We start from the raw sequence: 20,174 nt of genomic DNA, 5'->3' as shown, positions 1-20,174 counted from the left end.
GAACCTATCCAAAGTGTTTTCTATCCATGTTAGAGATTTTCACGAATTCCTGCAGATCCGACATTTTCTCCAGACATATGGTGATAGGCAGTGGACGTATAATTTAGAAGCGTTTCAACTACTATGCTTAAAAAATAAAGGTCTGTGACCAATGTTCGATCTGCTGGAATCTCCAGAATCTCTAAACTCCTATGCCCAATTCAAGGCTTGGGAGTCTGAGCTTGCATGCATGATCTCTCATATTGAGTGGACTAGGTCGTTCAGATGGGCTCGAAAAGCGTTACCCTGTATCTCACACCTAGAAGCAGCAATTAAAACGAGATTGCGCTGGTACCTTACCCCATCAAGATTACACTCTATATTCCCTTCATCCTCTACTGTGTGCTGGCGTGAGTGTGGAAGCAGGGGGACCATTTCACATATTCTCTGGTCATGCCCGCTCTTACACACATTTTGGAAGGAGGTTGAATTGATAGTGCGCATCTTTCCAATACTACTATATAATTGACCCCTTCTTTAGCACTGCTTTTGATTGGTCTTGATCAGTTTCACCCGAAGGTCCAATTGATTATATGCAAGATTCTTGTCCTTGCCAAATTAATTATTACCAGACATTGGAAGTCCACTGCTTCTCCATCTAGTACGGAGCTGATTACTCTCCTTAACCACTCCTATCTATGTGAACGGGCAGTGGCTTATAATACTGACAAAATAACAGCGCTAGAAACTCTTTGGCAACCTTTGCTGCAATCTTCATATGCTAGAAACACCTCTAGTTGATCTTAAAACTTACAATATAAAAGCAAACATTATCTATCTTTTCATCTATTCTTTCTCTTTTTGCTCTCTCCGTCCTATACTTCTTACCTAACTTTGTTAGTTCACAGAAGTTGTTTAAGCTCATTACTTAGGTAACAGCTGTTTATGATTTGGACACTACAGAGATTGAGACTCTAACACATTATTTCCCTATAGTGTCATTTGAGATGCATTTTTGTATCCCAGCTGAGTCTCTCTATTATGCTCGATATTCAGCTGTTCTTGTTCCTTTCCTTCATTGTTTTTGTTTTCACAATAGTGCATTGTTGTTATAATTGAAAATGTTCAATAAAAAGACTGAAACAGAAAAGTTTGGGGTAACACCAGCAATTTAGTGTTAAAAATCAAATTTTCCATTTTCACGTCCCACTTTAACAAAAGTTTGTCAATCACCTCAGTTTGTCATAACAACTCAATTTACCCCTTGTTACGTTCCTTTAGGGGTGTAGTTTCCAAAATGGTATGCCATGTGGTTTTATTTTCTGTTCTGACATCATGGGGGCTTCCTAAATGCGACATGCCCCCCATGATGCCCCCCAAAAACCAGCAAAATTCGCTCTCCAAAATCCCATTGTCGCTTCTTCCCTTCTGAGCCCTCTACAGAGCACTTTACATCCACATATGAGGTATTTCTTTACTCGAGAGAAAATGAATTACAAGTTTTGGGGGCCTTTTTACCTTTTATCCCTTGTAAAAATGAAAACAATGGGGCTACAAAAACATGTTAGTGTAAAAAATTTTACATTGAGATTTAGATTTTTCGCCTCCATTTTGCTGCTATTCCTGTGAAACCCCTAAAGGGTTAACAAACTTTTTGAATGTCATTTTGAATACTTTGAGGGGTGCAGTTTTCAGAATGGGGTCCATTATAGGGGATTTCCAAATAAAGACCCTCAAATTCACTTCTAAACTTAACTGGTCCCTGAAAAATTCAGATTTTTATATTTTCGTGAAAAATTAGAAAATTGCTGCTATACTTTGAAGCCCTCTGATGTCTTCAAAAAGTAAAAACATGTCAACTTTGTGATGCAAACATAAAGTTAACATATAATCAATATGTAATTTATTTGACATGTCCCTTTTCCTTACAAGCAGAGAGTTTCAAAGTTAGAAAAATGCAACATTTTCAAATTTTTCCTGAAATTTTTAAATTTTTCACCAAGAAATTATGTATCGTCAAAAATGTACCACTAACATAAAGTAGAATATGTCACGAAAAAACTATCTCAGAATCAAATTTATAAGTAAAAGTCTCCCAGAGTTATTAATGCATAAAGTGATAGAGGTCAGATTTGAAAAAAATTTAAAATGCTCCCGTCCTTTGGGTAATAATGGGTTCCGTCCCCAACATGTCTCTGATTCTGATTGGTCAGGGTTTAGGTGTTCAGACCTCAGGGACATGTCAAAAATGTTTTTGTTTTTTAATTGCATTGTTCATTTAAAGGATATTTCATTACATATAGGGCTTCATTTTCGCATAATTTGTAATTACTTTTTAAATACTTTTCTTGCATGTTAATACAACAACAAGGCCCCATATATTTGGAATTGTTCTCCATGCATAAATTGTCCTATTTAGTGTTCTACTTAGGGGATCAGATAAGCTAAGATGGCGTCTGGAAGTCTCCTTACCTGCCTCCTGCTGCCATCATGGGGTCTTCTCTGGTCTGCTTATCTGATAACATTGATCAGTGTTAGGCATATGCATAGCACTGATCAGTATCTGCAATATAATAATTGTAAAATATAGTCCCCTCTGGGAACTATATCAGAAAACTATTATAAAACACGATAAAAAAAATAAATAAAGAACTGTACCAATAAAAACTACAGATCATGGCACAAGAATGAGCCCTCATACATCCCCCTATATGAAAAAATTTAATTGAAAAATTAAAAAAATTATAGAGGTCAGAAGAGGTCAATTTTAAATTACTGATTTTGTTCAATAAAGTTTGACTTCTTATAGAAGTAGTACAGTATTAGAAAAACTATGTAGATTGGGTATAATTTTAATCACATTGAGCTACAGAATAAAGAGAACATCTCATTTTAACCATAATTTGAACTGCGAAAAAACAAAGCCCCCCAAATCTTTTTTTTTTTTTTGTTTGACGTACATTTTATGGTAAAATGAAAGTGTAATTACAATATACAATTGGTCACGCAAAAAAAAAAAAAAAAAAGTCCTTATATGGGTCTGTAGGGGAAAAAATGAAACAGTTATGGCTCTTAGAAGGCGAGGAGGAAAAAGTAAAAACACAAATTACATTTTCCTGTGTCCTCAAGTCCAAAATGGTCCATAAGGGGTTAAAATATATATAGTAAAGTGTAAAATTGGAAAAATATCACCCTAAATTCTTAACAAAAAACATGTTTAACATAAAAACTGGATTTAACTATATAGAGTATAAACATTAAGTTGAAGATTTTTAAAAACATCTTAAATTCTCACTGTGGGAAGTGCCTACCTTTTATTTGAATAGGCAGGTCAGGAACAGAAGAAAGTCAATGTGGATGAAGAAAATAAATGTAAAGGGGGCAATAAATAATAAAAAGAAAACATTTAGCTGCTTAGGACTCGGTTCACATTTCGGAATTTCCGTGCGGTTTTCTGCTTCGAATGTCTGCACGGAAATTCCGCTGTATCAGATTCCTGTTGAATTCAATGGGATCCTCCTGCGGCACTGTGCACACGGCAGATTTTCTGTGCCAGATGTTTCCGGCACAGAAATGTCATTTTCTATGTCTGCAGTAAGAATGAACGTGTTCATTCTTTGTGCGGAGACCGCATGGAATGCATAGCCAAGTATGAGATGGTACATCCCTGTGTCGTCCGAGCTCTCCGGAATGTCTGCCTTTTTTTATGCTATGGGGGACTATTTCAAACAAATTACATAAATGCTAACAATGTGGTCGCTGATATCTGCCATTTCTGGTGGGTCCCTGGCTGGTGATTGCAGCTGGGAACTGCTGTACATGAAGAGAGTGCAGCTCCTGCACTTCCTTCATGTACAGAATGTAAATGTATGTCCTGGTGCCTTAATCCCTTAAGGACCACAGGTTTTTCATTTTTGCACTTTTGTTTTTTTCCACCTCACCTTCTAAAAATCAGAACGCTTAAAATTTTCCACCTACAGACCCATATGATGGCTTGTTTTTTGTGCCACCAATTGTACTTTGTAATTACATCAATCATTTCTCCACAAAATCTACCGTGAAAAAAATAAAAAATAAATGCAATTTTGTAAATTTTGGGGGCTTCCAATTCTACACAGTGCACTTTTCGGTAAAAATGATACCTTATCTTTATTCTGTAGATCAAATGATTAAAATGATACATAATTTATATAGGTTTTATTTTGTTTTACTTTAAAAAAAAACTATAAGTATTGATATGAAAATTAGCATGCTTAAATATGTCCTCTTCTGACTCCTATAACTTTTTTATTTTTCTGTATATGGGGATGTATGAGGGCAGATTTTTTGCGCCGTGATCTGAAGTTTTTATTGGTACCATTTTTGTTTTGATGGAAATTTTTGGTCGCTTTTTATAAATTTTTTTAGGGTATACAAAGTGACCAAAATACGCAATTTTGGACATTGGAATTTTTTTTACGTGTACACCATTGACCGTGCAGTTTAATTAATGTTATATTTTCATAGTTTGGACATATATGCCCGTGACGGTACCACATATGTTTATGTTTATTTTTGTTTAAATATATCTTTTTTATTTCTTTTTTTTTTTTAAACGGGAAAAGTGGGTGATTCAAACTTTTATTAAAGAAGGGGGTAAATCACATTCATTAACTTTTTTTCTTTTCTTTTTTTACGCTTTTTTTTTTTGTCCGCATAGGGGACTATTACATGCAATCCTTAGATTCCATAAACTGAACAATGCTATGCCATAGCTTAGCTTTGATCAAGTGTTATCTGTGCTCGATTGCTCCAGCTTGCAGAGCCTGGCTGGAGCATCAAAGGCATAGATCGGTCGGTGAGGAGGCAGGTGAGGGCTCTCCCATCGTCCTCTCAGCTGTTCCAGATGCTGCAATTTCACCGCGGTGGTCCCGAACAGCCTGCTGAGCTAGCCAGGATGTGTTTTTTCCCATTTTATATACCGCAATCAACTTTGATTGCGGCGTCTAAAGGGTTAATACCGGACATCAGCCCGATCGGCATTGTCCGGTATTAGCCGCGGGTCCTGATAGCAACCGGGACCCACCGGTATGAAGCGTGCTCAACTCCTGAGCCCGCTTCATATAAATGGAGCGGGCAATGGACGTAAATATACATCCATTGTCCTTAAGGGGTTAGACAACATTGTCCTTAAAGCGTACCTGTCAGATCACATAAAAAAAAAAAAACTGTTATATGTTGCTAAGTATCTCATCCTGATCAAGTACATATCATTTTTATGTGTCTATGACCTATATTTCTCTCAGAATTTGCTTTATTTCTGAATTACCTTAATGTGGTTGACCAGAAGCAGGGGGGCGGGTCCCTTTCTTCTCCTCAGGTGATAACCACTGCCCTTCCTCCCCCTCCCTCTCTCTCCTCAGTCACTGGTCTTGGGAGTGAGCATCTGTAAGCCTTTCCTTTCTGGTTTTATGCTATACACACACTGTGTGCTTATAGCTTTTGCCAAACTACAGCTCCCAGCATGCCCACACATCCTTTGAGTTGTAGTTTTGCAACAGCTGGAGGAATATGATTGTAGTCCCCCTGTATTAGATACACACACACACACAGACTTCCTTTATTCATACACATGCACATTACCTAGACAACACAGATTTACACACATACATACATATATATACACACACACACATATACATGTAGGGACACTTAATTTTTAAACAAAAAATCCTCCATTCAGTCCCCATCTTCAGTCACTAGCTTCATTCATCATCTGCTCACAGGCAGCAGTGTACTCCACCCTTCTCCTCAAAGGAGGAGACTGTGAAGTAAACACAGATAGTGAGGGAGCTGATCACAGCAGCTTTAGATGTGCAGACCTGTCAATCATGAAGTGGATCCATGACGTAGGTGATGATGAGTAGACACAGCCAGGCTGGTATGTATCCCAGGAGGCAGGGAGGCAGTTTTTTGACTGGCTTTTTCAGTATGAAATACTGAAAAAAATTTTTTAAAGCAATTTCAAAACCTGTTGTTTTTGCATGCTTAACAACATATCAGAAGTTTTTATACTCCACCCCTAGACATCTTATATCCTATCCAAAGGACATGAATGGAGGGGTGTGGCCGCCCGTACCAAGCGTTCTAAACATAATGTTCAGAACGCCGGTTGCTGCACAGAAATCGCAGGGGGTCCCAGAGGCTGGACCCCCACGATCAGACATTTTATCCCCTATTCTTTGAATAGGGGATAAGATGTCTAGGGATGGAATACCCCTTTAAGGGATTAAGCAACTAAAAACAGGAAGGCAGTACAAAAGCATTGAAAAGCTACAGGGAAAAATGTAATATGAAAAAAATGGATAAAAGAAGCAAACTTGGAGACAGAGAGACACATTGCCAAAGTGAGAAAACTCACTTTGGCAATGTGTCTCTCAAAGTGTTCTTCAATTATATAAATAGTAAAAAGATTAAAAATGAAAGTGTTGGCCCTTTAAAAAGTAATGTGTAAAGTGTGTAATGTGTAAAGTTAATGTGGTATACATAAGCCTATTTGAATTACCTTTCTAATATGCTTAAAGGACATCTGTAGTGCTCTGAACTTTATCCACTATCAAAAGGATAGGGGACAAGTTTTAGATTGCGGGGGGGTCCGAGCACTGGGGCCCCCTTTCCTGTACATTTCTGCGGCCCCATACAGAAGATCCCGGGGGGCCCCAGCGCTCAGACCCCCCACGATCTAAAACTTCTAAAAGTTCAGAGCACTACAGATCTCCTTTAATACAAGTTTGTAACTTTTATGTGTCAAATAAAAAAAATGGCTTCCAGGGTTCCTCCTTCTGGTCCCGCCTACAGTTCTGCTTGCAGATTGTCTCCTGCAACAGCCTGGCAGAGACAAAAGTCAGAAAATGCAGATGGGATCTCAGCTCAGCACAGTGTGTAGAGCTGAATATTTCACTTTGAGCAGAGCTAGACTGTAGAGTCATGATGCCTTTAGTGCACAGTGCTGAATATTGTGCTGCATATTTCTGCTCCCTTTCCTTAAGTGTACAGAGCTGATTATTTTAGTTTCCTTTGCAAGCTGCTAGGCAGAGCTGACACACTTAGTTCACTGCTGAGAGCTGAGGGAACTGTGTGCGGCCTTGACATTCACGTCCGATCGCACACTTAAAGGGGTTATCCAGGAAAAAACGTTTTCTTATATATCAAAGTTAAACAGATTTGTAAATTACTTCTATTAAAAAATCTTAATCCTTTCAGTACTTATGAGCTTCTGAAGTTGAGTTGTTCTTTTCTGTCTAAGGGCTCTCTGCTGACACGTGTCTCGTGAACCACCCAGTTTAGAAGAAAATCCCCATAGCAAATCTCTTCTAAACTGGGCGGTTCCCGAGACACTTGTCATCAGAAAGCACTTTAGACAGAAAAGAAAAACTCTACTTCAGAAGCTCATAAATACTGAAAGGATTAAGATTTTTTAAATAGAAGTAATTTACAAATCTGAAAAAAGTAGAAAAAGGCCAGCACGGCTGAATGAAATCTTCAAAACTTTATTCACGAATCCTCGTTAAAAACCTTCATGGTGGCAGAAAGACACGGTCATGTACAAAAGTAGAAAGAATTGCACATGAAAAAACAGTCCCAAACAAGGCTGACGCGTTTCAGGTTGCTATACCCTTACTCATAGCTTGCCAATACTCAAATGAGAACGCCTTATATACTACAAGGCCATCCCTTCCATTAGGAAGGGGAGGGACATCTTATGTCAGTGTGCAATCCAACACAAGTAAAACCAGGAAAATACATGCATAATTAAAAAACTCACATATAAAATCCAATAGGACTATATAACAGCTATGAGAAACAAAACAAATAATAAACTTTTTAGTAATGTAGTATTAAATCCGTCTTATTATTCAGGCCATGCGGATGTGTGCAATTCAACAAATAAATCCACATAATCTCTCTATTGTGAAGAATGCGTATAAGATCACCTCCTCTTTTGCTTCTTTTGATTTTTTCAATACCATAAAAACGCAAGGACGATATGTCTGTATTATGTTTAAGAAAAAAATGTTTTGAGACATTAGACATGCTAGGTAGCAAAGGACCTGCAGCATGCCTGATATGCTCCTGCATTCTCTTTTTTAACCCTTTCAGGACCAAGCCCATTTTGGCCTTAAGGACCAGAGCGTTTTTTGCACATCTGACCACTGTCACTTTAAACATTAATAACTCTGGAATGCTTTTAGTTATCATTCTGATTCCGAGATTGTTTTTTCGTGACATATTCTACTTTAACATGGTGGTAAATTTTTGTGGTAACTTGCATCCTTTCCTTGTGAAAAATCCTAAAATTTGATGAAAAATTTGAAAATTTTGCATTTTTCTAACTTTGAAGCTCTCTGCTTGTAAGGAAAATGTATATTACAAATAAAAAAATTTTTTATTCACATATACAATATGTCTACTTTATGTCTGCATCATAAAAGTGACGAGTTTTTACTTTTGGAAGACACCAGAGGGCTTCAAAGTTCAGCAGCAATTTTCCAATTTTTCACAAAATTTTCAAACTCACTATTTTTCAGGGACCAGTTCAGGTTTGAAGTGGATTTGAAGGGTCTTCTTATTAGAAATACCCCACAAAAGACCCCATTATAAAAACTGCATCCCCCAAAGTATTCAAAATGACATTCAGTCATCATTTTAACCCTTTAGGTGTTTCACAGGAATAGAAGCAAAGTGAAGGAGAAAATTCACAATCTTCATTTTTTACACTCGCATGTTCTTGTAGACCCAATTTTTAAATTTTTACAAGGGGTAAAAGGAGAAAATGTATACTTATATTTGTAGCCTGATTTCTCTCGAGTAAGCACATACCTCATATGTCTATGTAAAGTGTTCGGCGGGCGCAGTAGAGGGCTCAGAAGGGAAAGAGCGATAAGGGGATTTTGGAGAGTACGTTTTTCTGAAATGGTTTTTGGGGGGCATGTTGCATTTAGGAAGCCCTTATGGTGCCAGAACAGCAAAAAACCCTCACATGGCATACCATTTTGGAAACTAGACCCCTTGAGGAACATAACAAGGAATAAAGTGAGCCTTAATACCCCACAGGTGTTTCACGACTTTTGCATATGTAAAAAAATATATATTTTTTTCACTAAAATGTGTGTTTCCCCCCAAATTTCACATTTTTCCAAGGGTTAATAGCAGGAAATACCCCCCAATATTTGTAACCCCTTCTCTTCTGAGTATGGAGGTACCCCATAAGTTGACCTGAAGTGCACTATGGGCGAACTACAATGCTGCGAAGAGAAGGAGTCATATTTGGCTTTTTGAGAGCAAATTTTGCTCGGGGGGCATGTCACATTTAGGAAGCTCCTATGGTGCCAGAACAGCAAAAAAAACACATGGCATACCATTTTGGAAACTAGACCCCTTGAGGAATGTAATAAGGAATAAAGTGAGCCTTATTACCCCACAGGTGTTTCACGACTTTTGCATATGTAAAAAGAAAAAAAAAATTTCCACTAAAATGTGTGTTTCCCCCCTAATTTCACCTTTTTGCAAGGGTTAATAGCAGAAAATACCCCCTAAAATTTGTAACCCCATCTCTTCTGAGTATGGAGGTACCCCATAAGTTGACCTGAAGTGCACTATGGGCGAACTACAATGCTCAGAAGAGAAGGAGTCATATTTGGCTTTTTGAGAGCAAATTTTGCTTGGGGGGCATGTCGCATTTAGGAAGCCCCTAAGGTGCCAGAACAGCAAAAAAAAACACACATGGCATACCATTTTGGAAACTAGACCCCTTGAGGAACGTAACAAGGGGTACAGTGAGCATTTGCCCCCCACTGGTGTCTGACAGATCTTTGGAACAGTGGTCTGTACAAGTTTTCATTTTCATGGACCACTGTTCCAAAGATCCGTCAGACACCTGTGGGGGGTAAATTCTCACTGCACCCCTCATTACATTCCGTGTGGGGTGTCGTTTCCGAAATGGGGTCACATGTGGGGTTTTGTTTTTTTTGCGTTTGTCAAAACCGCTGTAACAATCAGCCACCCCTGTGCAAATCACCTCAAATGTACATGGTGCGCTCTCCCTTCTGGGCCTTGTTGTGCGCCCCCAGAGCACTTTGCGCTCACATATGGGGTATCTCTGTAGTAGGGAGAAATTGCGTTACAAATTTTGGGGGGCTTTTTTCCCTTTTACCTCTTGTGAAAATGTAAAGTATAGGGCAACATCAGCATGTTAGTGTAAAAAATAAAAAAATTTTATACTAACATTCTGGTGTAGACCCCAACATTTCCTTTTCAAGAAGGGTTAAAGAAGAAAAAGCCCCCCAAACCTTGTAACGCAATTTCTCCCGAGTACAGCGATACCCCATATGTCGCCCTAAACTGTTGCCCTGAAATACGACAGGGCTCCAAAGTGAGAGCGCCATGTGCATTTGAGGCCTAAATTAGGGATTTGCATAGGGGTGGACATAGGGGTATTCTACGCCAGTGATTCCCAAACAGGGTGCCTCCAGCTGTTGCAAAACTCCCAGCATGCCTGGACAGTCAACGGCTGTCCGACAATACTGGGAGTTGTTGTTTTTCAACAGCTGGAGGCTCTGCTTTGGAAACAGTGGTGTACCGGACGTTCTTATTGGGGGAGGGGGGCTGTGTAGGGGTATGTGTATATGTAGTGTTTTTTACTTTTTATTTTATTTTGTGTAGGTGTAGTGTAGTGTTTTTAGGGTACAGTCACATGGGCGGGGGATTACAGCGAGTTTCCCAGCGCAAAATTTGCTGCATCTCAAGATGCGAGAAACCCACTGTAAAAGCCTCGCCCATGTGAATGTACCCTGTACATTCACGGGGGTGGCGGGGGGCTTGCATCAGCTGTTGCAAAACCACAACTCCCAGCATGCATGGTCTGTTAGTGCATGCTGGGAGTCATAGTTTTGCAACAGCTGGAGGCACACAGGTTAGGAAACACTGAGTTAGAAACAGACAATGTTTCCCAACCAGTGTGTCTCCAGTTGTTGCAAAACTACAACTCCCAGCATGCCCAGACAGCTGAAGGGCATGCTGGGAGTTGTAGTTCGGCAACATCTGAAGGGCCAGATGTTGCTGAACTAAAACTCCCAGCATGCCTGGACAGTCAGTGCATACTGGGAGTTGTAGTTTTGCAACAGCTGGAAGAGCACAGATTGGAGACCATTATACAATGGTCTCCAAACTGGGGCCCTCCAGATGTTGCAAAACTACAACTCCCAGCATGCCCAGACAGCCAAAGGCTGTCTAGGCATGCTGGGAGTTGTAGTTTTCAGACTCTGCCTCTGAGGTCTACATACTTACCTGCTGGTCCCGTCGCTGCTCGTCCACGTGGCCGGTCCTGCCGCTGCTCCTCGGTCCTGCCGCTGCTCCAGGTAAGTCCGCCGGTCCCCACGTGTTCCCCTCGTGTGCTGCAGGTCCCCGCGAGCCCCTGCAGCCTTCGTCCCCCGTTCTGCCCGACTTCCAGGGGCGGGCAGTGCGGGGGATCTGAACTTTCACCCCAGATCACTGTGATTGGTCCACAGGGACCAATCACAGTGATCGCTGACCAGGACCATCAATTGATGGTCCTGGGGGTGAAGCAGAAGTTGTCCCCTGCTGGAAACAGCGGGACTTCTGCCAGTTAACCCGTGCGATGCTGCGCATCGCCGGGTTAACTGCATGTCATTTATAAACGCTGGGATGCGCGAACGCACTGCACAACCCGGCGTTTATATATGACATTCTGCGGGAAGGGGTTAAGGTGCGTTTAGTGCTACCTACATAATCCATTTTACATTTTCCACAGATTCCAGAGATTTTACATATCTCAGAATAGAGAGATTATGTGGATTTATTTGTTGAATTGCACACATCCGCATGGCCTGAATAATAAGACGGATTTAATACTACATTACTAAAAAGTTTATTATTTGTTTTGTTTCTCATAGCTGTTATATAGTCCTATTGGATTTTATATGTGAGTTTTTTAATTATGCATGTATTTTCCTGGTTTTACTTGTGTTGGATTGCACACTGACATAAGATGTCCCTCCCCTTCCTAATGGAAGGGATGGCCTTGTAGTATATAAGGCGTTCTCATTTGAGTATTGGCAAGCTATGAGTAAGGGTATAGCAACCTGAAACGCGTCAGCCTTGTTTGGGACTGTTTTTCCATGTGCAATTTTTTCTACTTTTGTATATGTCCGTGTCTTTCTGCCACCATGAAGGTTTTTAACGAGGATTCGTGAATAAAGTTTTGAAGATTTCATTCAGCCGTGCTGGCCTTTTTCTACTTTTTTCTACTTTGGTTGGAGGTAGCCGTGCACGCCCCAGATGAGCTGAGACTCTTTTCCTCTTTTGTTGTTATAATTTACAAATCTGTTTAACTTTCTGGAGCCAGTTGATATATATATTAAAAAAAAGTTTTTTCTTGGATAACTCCTTTAACTGCTCTGAACTTCTCTTGGCTGTATGTTCAGAGCAGCATAGCAGAGACAGGGTGGAAGTTCTCCCCAGCATGGCTTCAAATGATGTCATGCCTACCGGGGTACGCCTCTTCCCAATCTGTGGAGCTCACTGAGACTGAGCAGAAGATACAGAACAATATCAAGGTAGAAAACTAAAAAATAATAAAAATAAAGGCAGAGTTGGTTTATCATAATAGGGGGAGTGAACTGGGAGGATTATAAAATGTATCAAGCACATGACAGGTACTATTCAAGTAATGTAACAGATAGACCTCTTTTTCTAATATTTAAGGACTCTTAAAGTCTGTTCCCCAGGACTGGCAAATAGCAAATATGGTACCAATATTCAAAAAGGGCCTAAAAAGTTACACCATGAATTATAGGCCTGTTAGCTGATTGTGTGCAAATGGTTTGAAGCCTTTCTAAGAGAGGGTATGTTTGAGTATCTCAATGATAATAAATGGATGACTCCATATCAGCAAACAAACCAGATGAGCTTTCATGAGAATATTTGCTCAAGACTAGACAAGGGCAAATTGCTGCATGTCATATACCTTAAAGGGGAACTCTGCAGGAAAAAAAATGTTTTCAAATCAACGGGTAATCACCGACTCAGGGACCACTAACAAGTTATGTGATCCTATAGTAACGTAATGATAGAAGTCAAGAGGATATTAACAAAGAATATCACCGAAAAGCCATCCTCATGATCACAACAAGATTTTTAAAAATAAAACATAACTTTTAATGTACTCATCTAAAACCACATGGGGGATAACACATAAATCACCATCAATAAAGTACTACACCAAAATAATGACAGTGCTAGGGAGCCCGGGGGTGTGTAGACCCAATCCTTCATACAAACAGATATATAACCAGGCCTAATAAAGAGAAGATGGAATAGCTGGGAGAAGATGGGTATAGTCCTAGATTACAGGGTATACATTTGATTATCCAGCAATAAAGCACTTAATTAGAGAGATGGAGGGGTATGTACCCACTATGATGAACATGCCCATCCCTCTTTCCCTGCCTTTTGAGGGACCCACCTCCTTGACAGGGTGGCCTCAACCACGGTGACGTTCCCTACTCTCACTAAGTGAGGGAGAAAACAATAAAATAGATAAGGTATTAGGGAGAGGATAGGACTACACAACCCGAGGCTCCAAAAAATGATAAATGAAAAAATGTGTGTAGTGGCCACAATAGTACAAAACAACCAAACAAAATCCCAATTCCGCGCGTTTCACCTGTCTTATCAAAACAGGATCATCAGGGAAGACCGTGGCACAAACAAAAATAATAATAGTAGTGGTAACAATAGATTAAGACGGGACACTTACGATGGCTAAGTGTACCCTCAAACGCAGCATGTCAAATATACAGCACTATATCCAAATTGTGGCAAGCCACTCCCATATACACCCCTGATATGGGATGCACAATGAGTACACGGAGTGTACCACACATACAGCGATAGTAGAAGACAAGTCATAAACCATAGAAAACTGAAACTATGATTTGCACATAGATACGGTAAATAACCATGATATTCGCTTAATTCCACAATGTCCACAATCAAAAGGATGATACCTAACTCGATTACACAGATAGATATATAGTGTGTCTTAAAGATATATTGGGCTAGCAGACCCTCTAGATTCTTAATTATTCAATACATGCAAAATAGTAGAATACCTGATATATATGACCACCAATAGATATTACTGGTCTATATACAAATGAGTATACCAGCACAGCAGAATGATGACACAATAAAATAAAATAATAGAATACTACGTCCTTTTGTGTTATCACTCCCTTCCTACATCAGGGATACCACCGACCTGTTACTAAAATTGGAGAATGTTTCTCTGGATAGTGATTCTTGGCTTTGCTCCATTGATGTGGAGGCCCTGTACAGCTCCATACCACATGAATGTGGTATGGAAGCTGTTAGATCTTTCCTGTCTAGTAGAAGGATTCATCTAAAAGAACATAATTAATTATTTCTACAGCTTCTAAACTTTGTCCTGACCAGAAATTTCTTTACCTTTTAACACAAAGATCTTCCACCAGCTCAGAGGGACTGCCATGGGTAGTCTGGCAGCACCCACCTATGCTAACATCTATCTGGGCTGGTGGGAGAGATCTATAGTCTTTGGGGACACCTTAGAAAAATATCAGTCATCAATATCCTTCTGGGGAAGGTATATTGACGATGTGATCATAATCTGGTCATGACAAAGAGAAAACTTTATCTCCATTGTACAGGAACTTAATGTTAATCGGATGGGTCTCCATTTCACGTATGAAATCCACAAGGACAGCCTATGCTTTCTTGATGTTGTATTGAGCAGAAATCCCTCAAGACGAATAGACACCTGTGTCTATAGAAAACCAACTGCAGGGAACAACTTTTTAAAGTGGGACAGTCATCACCCAGCACCCTTAAAACATGGAATCCCTAAGGCTCAATATCTACGTATGAAGAGAAACTGTTCTAATTATGCATCTTTTAGAACAGAGTCTAACAAGTTGAGACTAAGGTTTAGAGAGAGGGGATATCCTGATTGCATTCTTACCAAAGCCTATAATGATGCAAAGAAATGTAATCAAAGCTCGCTGCTTACTCCTTGGCCCAAAAAAGAGGATAATTGTCTCCGAATAATTGGGACCTATGACACAGCAGTGACACCAATATATAACATTACTCAGTTTTGGCCCATATTGGCATCAGACCCGTCGATATCTGATCTGGTTGGTGAACGCCCACAGATCACCTATCGACGTGGTAGAAATTTAGGCGACAGATTGATACATATCCATTTCACACCACCACCAATAAGAGGTACCTGGCTTGACCGCAAAGTTGTGGGAACATATCAATATGGCACATGTAAGGGCTGCGAATATATTAAGGTGACCAAATACTTGCAGAGCCCACATGATGGACATAGATACGTCAGTCGGGATTTTGCCAATTGTAAAACCGCAAATGTGATATATGTATGCCATTGTCCCTGTCCTTTGCTGTATGTGGGCAAAACCAAGAGAGAATTACGTCGCCGTATTTTAGAGCACATAGGAGACATTAATCATCGGAGAGATAAACCTATCTCTAACCATATGAGATCTGTACACGGGTCTACACCTTGGGCAATCTCTTTTCAGGTATTGGAGGTAGTACATGCAGATGTAAGGGGTGGCGACTTAGATCGTCGCCTCTTACAAAAAGAAACCCAGTGGATTTATAGACTGGGGACTGTATCCCCTGGCGGTTTAAACGAGCACCTGTCATTTACCTCTTTTATTTAATATGGTGCTCTGCCGAATATGGTAGATGGTACTCTCTCAATCTGGTCTAACTAAATATGTCCGTATTTCCCCGTGTTTGCAATTGGGGAACATTTACCCCACCTTCTTGTATCTATTAATCATTTTCATTATTTTTATTTGTTATGTGCCCTCTGGTGACTTTTATATGTACATTATATTTACAATATTATATCAAATTAATAAATAGTTAATTTTGACCGCATATCTAGAATTGTCCCTTTTCATCTTGTCACAGTGCTGGTGTAAGTAATATAGCAATAAAGAAGAAAAGGGAAAACACTGAATATACATCAGCACACCAACACACAAATATTAAATAAGTATACAAATTTTATTAAATATACACATATAACTATGCAAAAGAGGGGGAAGGAAGAAAAAAGAAATAAAACCATTTAAAATGATGGACTGGAAAATTAAGCCCAAACACTCACCTAGGGAGGGGCCATGAACCCCCTCTCCTAGAAGCAGGCACCCGTCCTATTGATTAAATAATGTGTCACACCATACATATAAGACCATTATATGTATCTGTAAGTACACTAACATTGGGCCACATACTGTCTTGCGATAACCTCCCCCCCCTTTATTTTATTGTGTCATCATTCTGCTGTGCTGGTATACTCCTTTGTATATAGACCAATAATATCTATGGGTGGTCATATATATCAGGTATTCTACTATTTTGCATGTATTGAATAATTAAGATTCTATAGGGTCTGCTAGCCCAATATATCTTTAAGACACACTATATATCTGTGTAAGAGTTAGGTATCATCCTTTTGATTGTGGTCATTGTGGAATTGAGCGAATATCATGGTTATTTACAGTATCTATGTGCAAATCATAGTTTCAGTTTTCTATGGTTTATGACTTATCTTCTACTATCGCTGTATGTGTGGTACACTCCGTGTACTCATTGTGCATCCCATATCAGGGGAGTATATGGGAGTGGTTTGCCACAATTTGGATATAGTGCTGTATATTTGACATTCTGCGTTTGAGGGTACACTTAGCTATCATAAGTGTCCCGTCTTAATCTATTGTTACCACCACTATTATTATTTTTGTTTGTGCCACGGTCTTCCCTGATGATCCCGTTTTGATACGACAGGTGAAACGCGTTGGAATTAGGATTTTGTTTGGTTGTTTTGCACTATTGTGGCCACTACACACATTTTTTCATTTATAATTTTTGGAGCCTCGGGTTGTGTAGTCCTATCCTCTCCCTAATACCTTATCTATTTTATTGTTTTCTCCCTCACTTAGTGAGAGTAGGGAACGTCACCGTGGTTGAGGCCACCCTGTTAAGGAGATGGGTCCCTCAAAAAGCAGGGAAAGAGGGATGGGCATGTTCATCATAGTGGGCACATACCCCTCCATCTCTCTAATTAAGTGCTTTACTGCTGGATAATCAAATGTATACCCTGTAATCTAGGACTCTACCCATCTTCTCCCAGCTATTCCATCTTCTCTTTATTAGGCCTGGTTATATATCTGTTTGTATGAAGGATTGGGTCTACACACACCCGGGCTCCCTAGCACTGTAATTATTTTAGTGTAGTACTTTATTGATTGTGATTTATGTATTATCCCCCATGTGGTTTTAGATGAGTACATTAAAAGTTATGTTTTTTTTTTTTTTTTTTAAATCTTGCTGTGATCAAGAGGATGGCTTTTCGGTGATATTCAAATCAACGGGTGCAAGAAAGTTAAACAGATTCGTAAATCACTTCTATATCTTAACCCTTCTAGTACGTATCAGCTGCTGTATGCTCCAGATATATTACAGAGAAATTTGTGAAGTTCTTTTCTGTCTGACAACACTGCTCTATACTGACACCTCTGTCCGTGTCATGAACTGTCCCAAGCTGGAGAGGTTTTCTATGGGGATATGATTCTAATCTGGACAGTTCCTGACACGGACAGGGGTGTCAGCAGAGAGCACTGTTGCCAGACAGAAAAGAAATTCACACATTTCTCTGTTTTATACCGCAGCTGATAAATACTGGAAGGATTAAGATTTTTTTAAAAGAAGTAATTAACAAATCTGTTTAACTTTCAGACACCAGTTGATTTGAAAACATTGGTTTTCTACTTGTTTCCACCGGAGTTCCCCTTTAATTTTCCCAAAGAATGTGATACTGTGCCACATAAAAGGGTAATATATAAAATGTTATTTCAAAGAGAAGTTGAAAGGAGGCACCAGATTAGCGAGTTAGTAACACTTGCCGGGTTAGTGAGAAGCGTGATTATGAATAGCGTCTTTCCATGATAACACAATGTCTGTTCCAATGTATGAAAGTAGGTAGCGTAGGTGCATGGATTAGAGGCAGACACATAAAATATACAGCAGGATGACTCCTGCACTCACCGGAAAGTCCTGTAATCGAGTCCTTACATCACCGGAATTGTCCAGAGGGAGATACTTAAAATGCACGGGGGCTCAGAGGCTATAGCCAGCGGTTTCCTGCAATTGATGCACTTCTTCTGGCCTCAAGTGACGTCACTGTGCACCGTGTATATATAGGTGAAGACTTCTGGTAGTCATGGTGAGTGTAAACAAAAAGGAGAAATATTACAAAAATGTGAATATCACTAAGTGTAAAAAAATACCACTACAGAAGAAAAGAGACTGGGCTGCGTGTGATAAAGTAAATATTATAGGAAAGAGGACAGGTCCACTCTATCATTTAATCCTGCTGGACCTTGGGCTTCCAGGCGTAGTATGCAGCGGGCTTTGGCACATAAGAGGAGATCACGGTCTCCTCCCCCTGTTGGAGGTTTAACAGTTTCAAGACCTTGAGAACCTCTATATTGCTATTATGCACTTTCCTAACGTGAGTAATAAGGCAGCCTAAGCCGATCTGAATAGAATAAAGATGTTCCCTAAACTGACATCTTGCCTATGTAAAACCTACCACATATGTATTCATGTAATATACTACGTAGATACTTCTGCAAGTAATTAATTCACATATGTAATGAGTGTGGCCTCCTAAGCAGTAAAAAGAGACTTTAAATTTACAGTAAGAGCAATGGCTGCCTTTTTATTCCTTTATGAGAAGTGTTCTGTTAGCCAATTCTCCATTTGGATTTCTACTTCTTGCTGTTGATCCAATCCAAAGTTTCAGTTAATTTAGGATCATTTTCCAGCATGTACCAGTTCCTCTGTATGGCATCACTAATTCACTTATCAATTTGACTGCTAATAAAAGAAAAAATGAAACATTTATGTTCTTGAAGTGTCTACTCTTTTTTTCTTAGATCGCAACTTTGTATAACTTTTTCTATTTTGTATGACTTCAAGTGGATATCCCCTATTTTAACCTTATTGCAAGCTTTTCAGTTTTCGTCACCTGCCTCCATTGCCGTCCCAGCGTCTTCTGCTCTGATCTGCCTTCCCGCAGACCAGAGCAGAAGATGACCGATAATGCTGATCAGTGCTATGTCGTATGCATAGCACTGAACAGTATTAGCAATAGAGTGATTGCTATAAATAGTCCCCTATGGGGACGATTAAAGTTTAAAAATAAAAGTAAAAAAAAGTTAAAAAAATAAAGTAAAAAAAATTTGAAAAACCCCCTCCCCCAATAAAATCTTAAATTGTCCCATTTTCCCTATTTTACCCCCAAAAAAGTGTTAAAAAATATTTTATATACATATTTGGTATCGCCACGTGCATAAATATCTGATCTATTAAAATAAAATATTAATGATACCGTACGGTGAACGGCGTGAACATTAAAAATTTTAAAAAAGTCCAAAATAGATGCTCTTTTATAACATTTTATTCCCAAAAAAATTAATAAAAAATGGATTAAAAGTTCCATATAAGCAAATATGGTATCAATAAAAAGAACAGATCATGGCACAAAAAATTAGCCCTCATACAGCCGCTTATACGGAAAAATGAAAAAGTTATAGGTTTTCAAAATAGGAAGATTTTAAACGTACTAATTTGGTTAAAAAGTTAGCGATTTTTTTTAAGCACAACAGTAATAGAAAAGTATGTTATCATGGGTATCATTTTAATCGTATTGACCCAAAGAATAAAGAACACATGTCATTTTTACCGTGAATTGTACGGCGTGAAAACAAAACCTTCCAAAATTTGCAAAATTGCGGTTTTCTTTTTAATTTCACCACACAAATAGTATTTTTTGGGTTGCGCCATACATTTTATGGTAAAGTGAGTGATGACAGTACAACAGACAACTGGTCACGCAAAAAAACAAGCCCTCATACTAGTCTGTGGATGAAAATATGAGTTATGATTTTTTGAAGGCGAGGAGGAAAAAACGAAAACGTAAAAATGTTATTTTGTGCATCCTTTAAAGAGTACCTGTCATCAACAAAAACTTTTAATATGTTTATAATCAT

General features: G+C 39.1%; 1 long non-coding RNA gene across 1 annotated transcript in view; it reads right to left on the bottom strand.

Annotated features, from left to right (window-relative positions):
• LOC130282592 (uncharacterized) overlaps positions 1-19,019 on the bottom strand; it is a 140,835-nt gene extending 121,816 nt beyond the window's left edge. The window contains exon 1 of the long non-coding RNA XR_008846464.1: positions 18,166-19,019. This is a non-coding gene — a long non-coding RNA (uncharacterized LOC130282592). The remainder of the gene's footprint in view (positions 1-18,165) is intronic.
• Positions 19,020-20,174: the final 1,155 nt, after the last annotated feature.

This window comes from Hyla sarda, chromosome 7 (genome assembly GCF_029499605.1).
Source record: "Hyla sarda isolate aHylSar1 chromosome 7, aHylSar1.hap1, whole genome shotgun sequence".
Lineage (NCBI taxonomy): Eukaryota > Metazoa > Chordata > Amphibia > Anura > Hylidae > Hyla > Hyla sarda.
The sequence above is the reverse complement of the archived record's forward strand: the minus strand, read 5'-3'. Positions and strand labels throughout refer to the sequence as shown.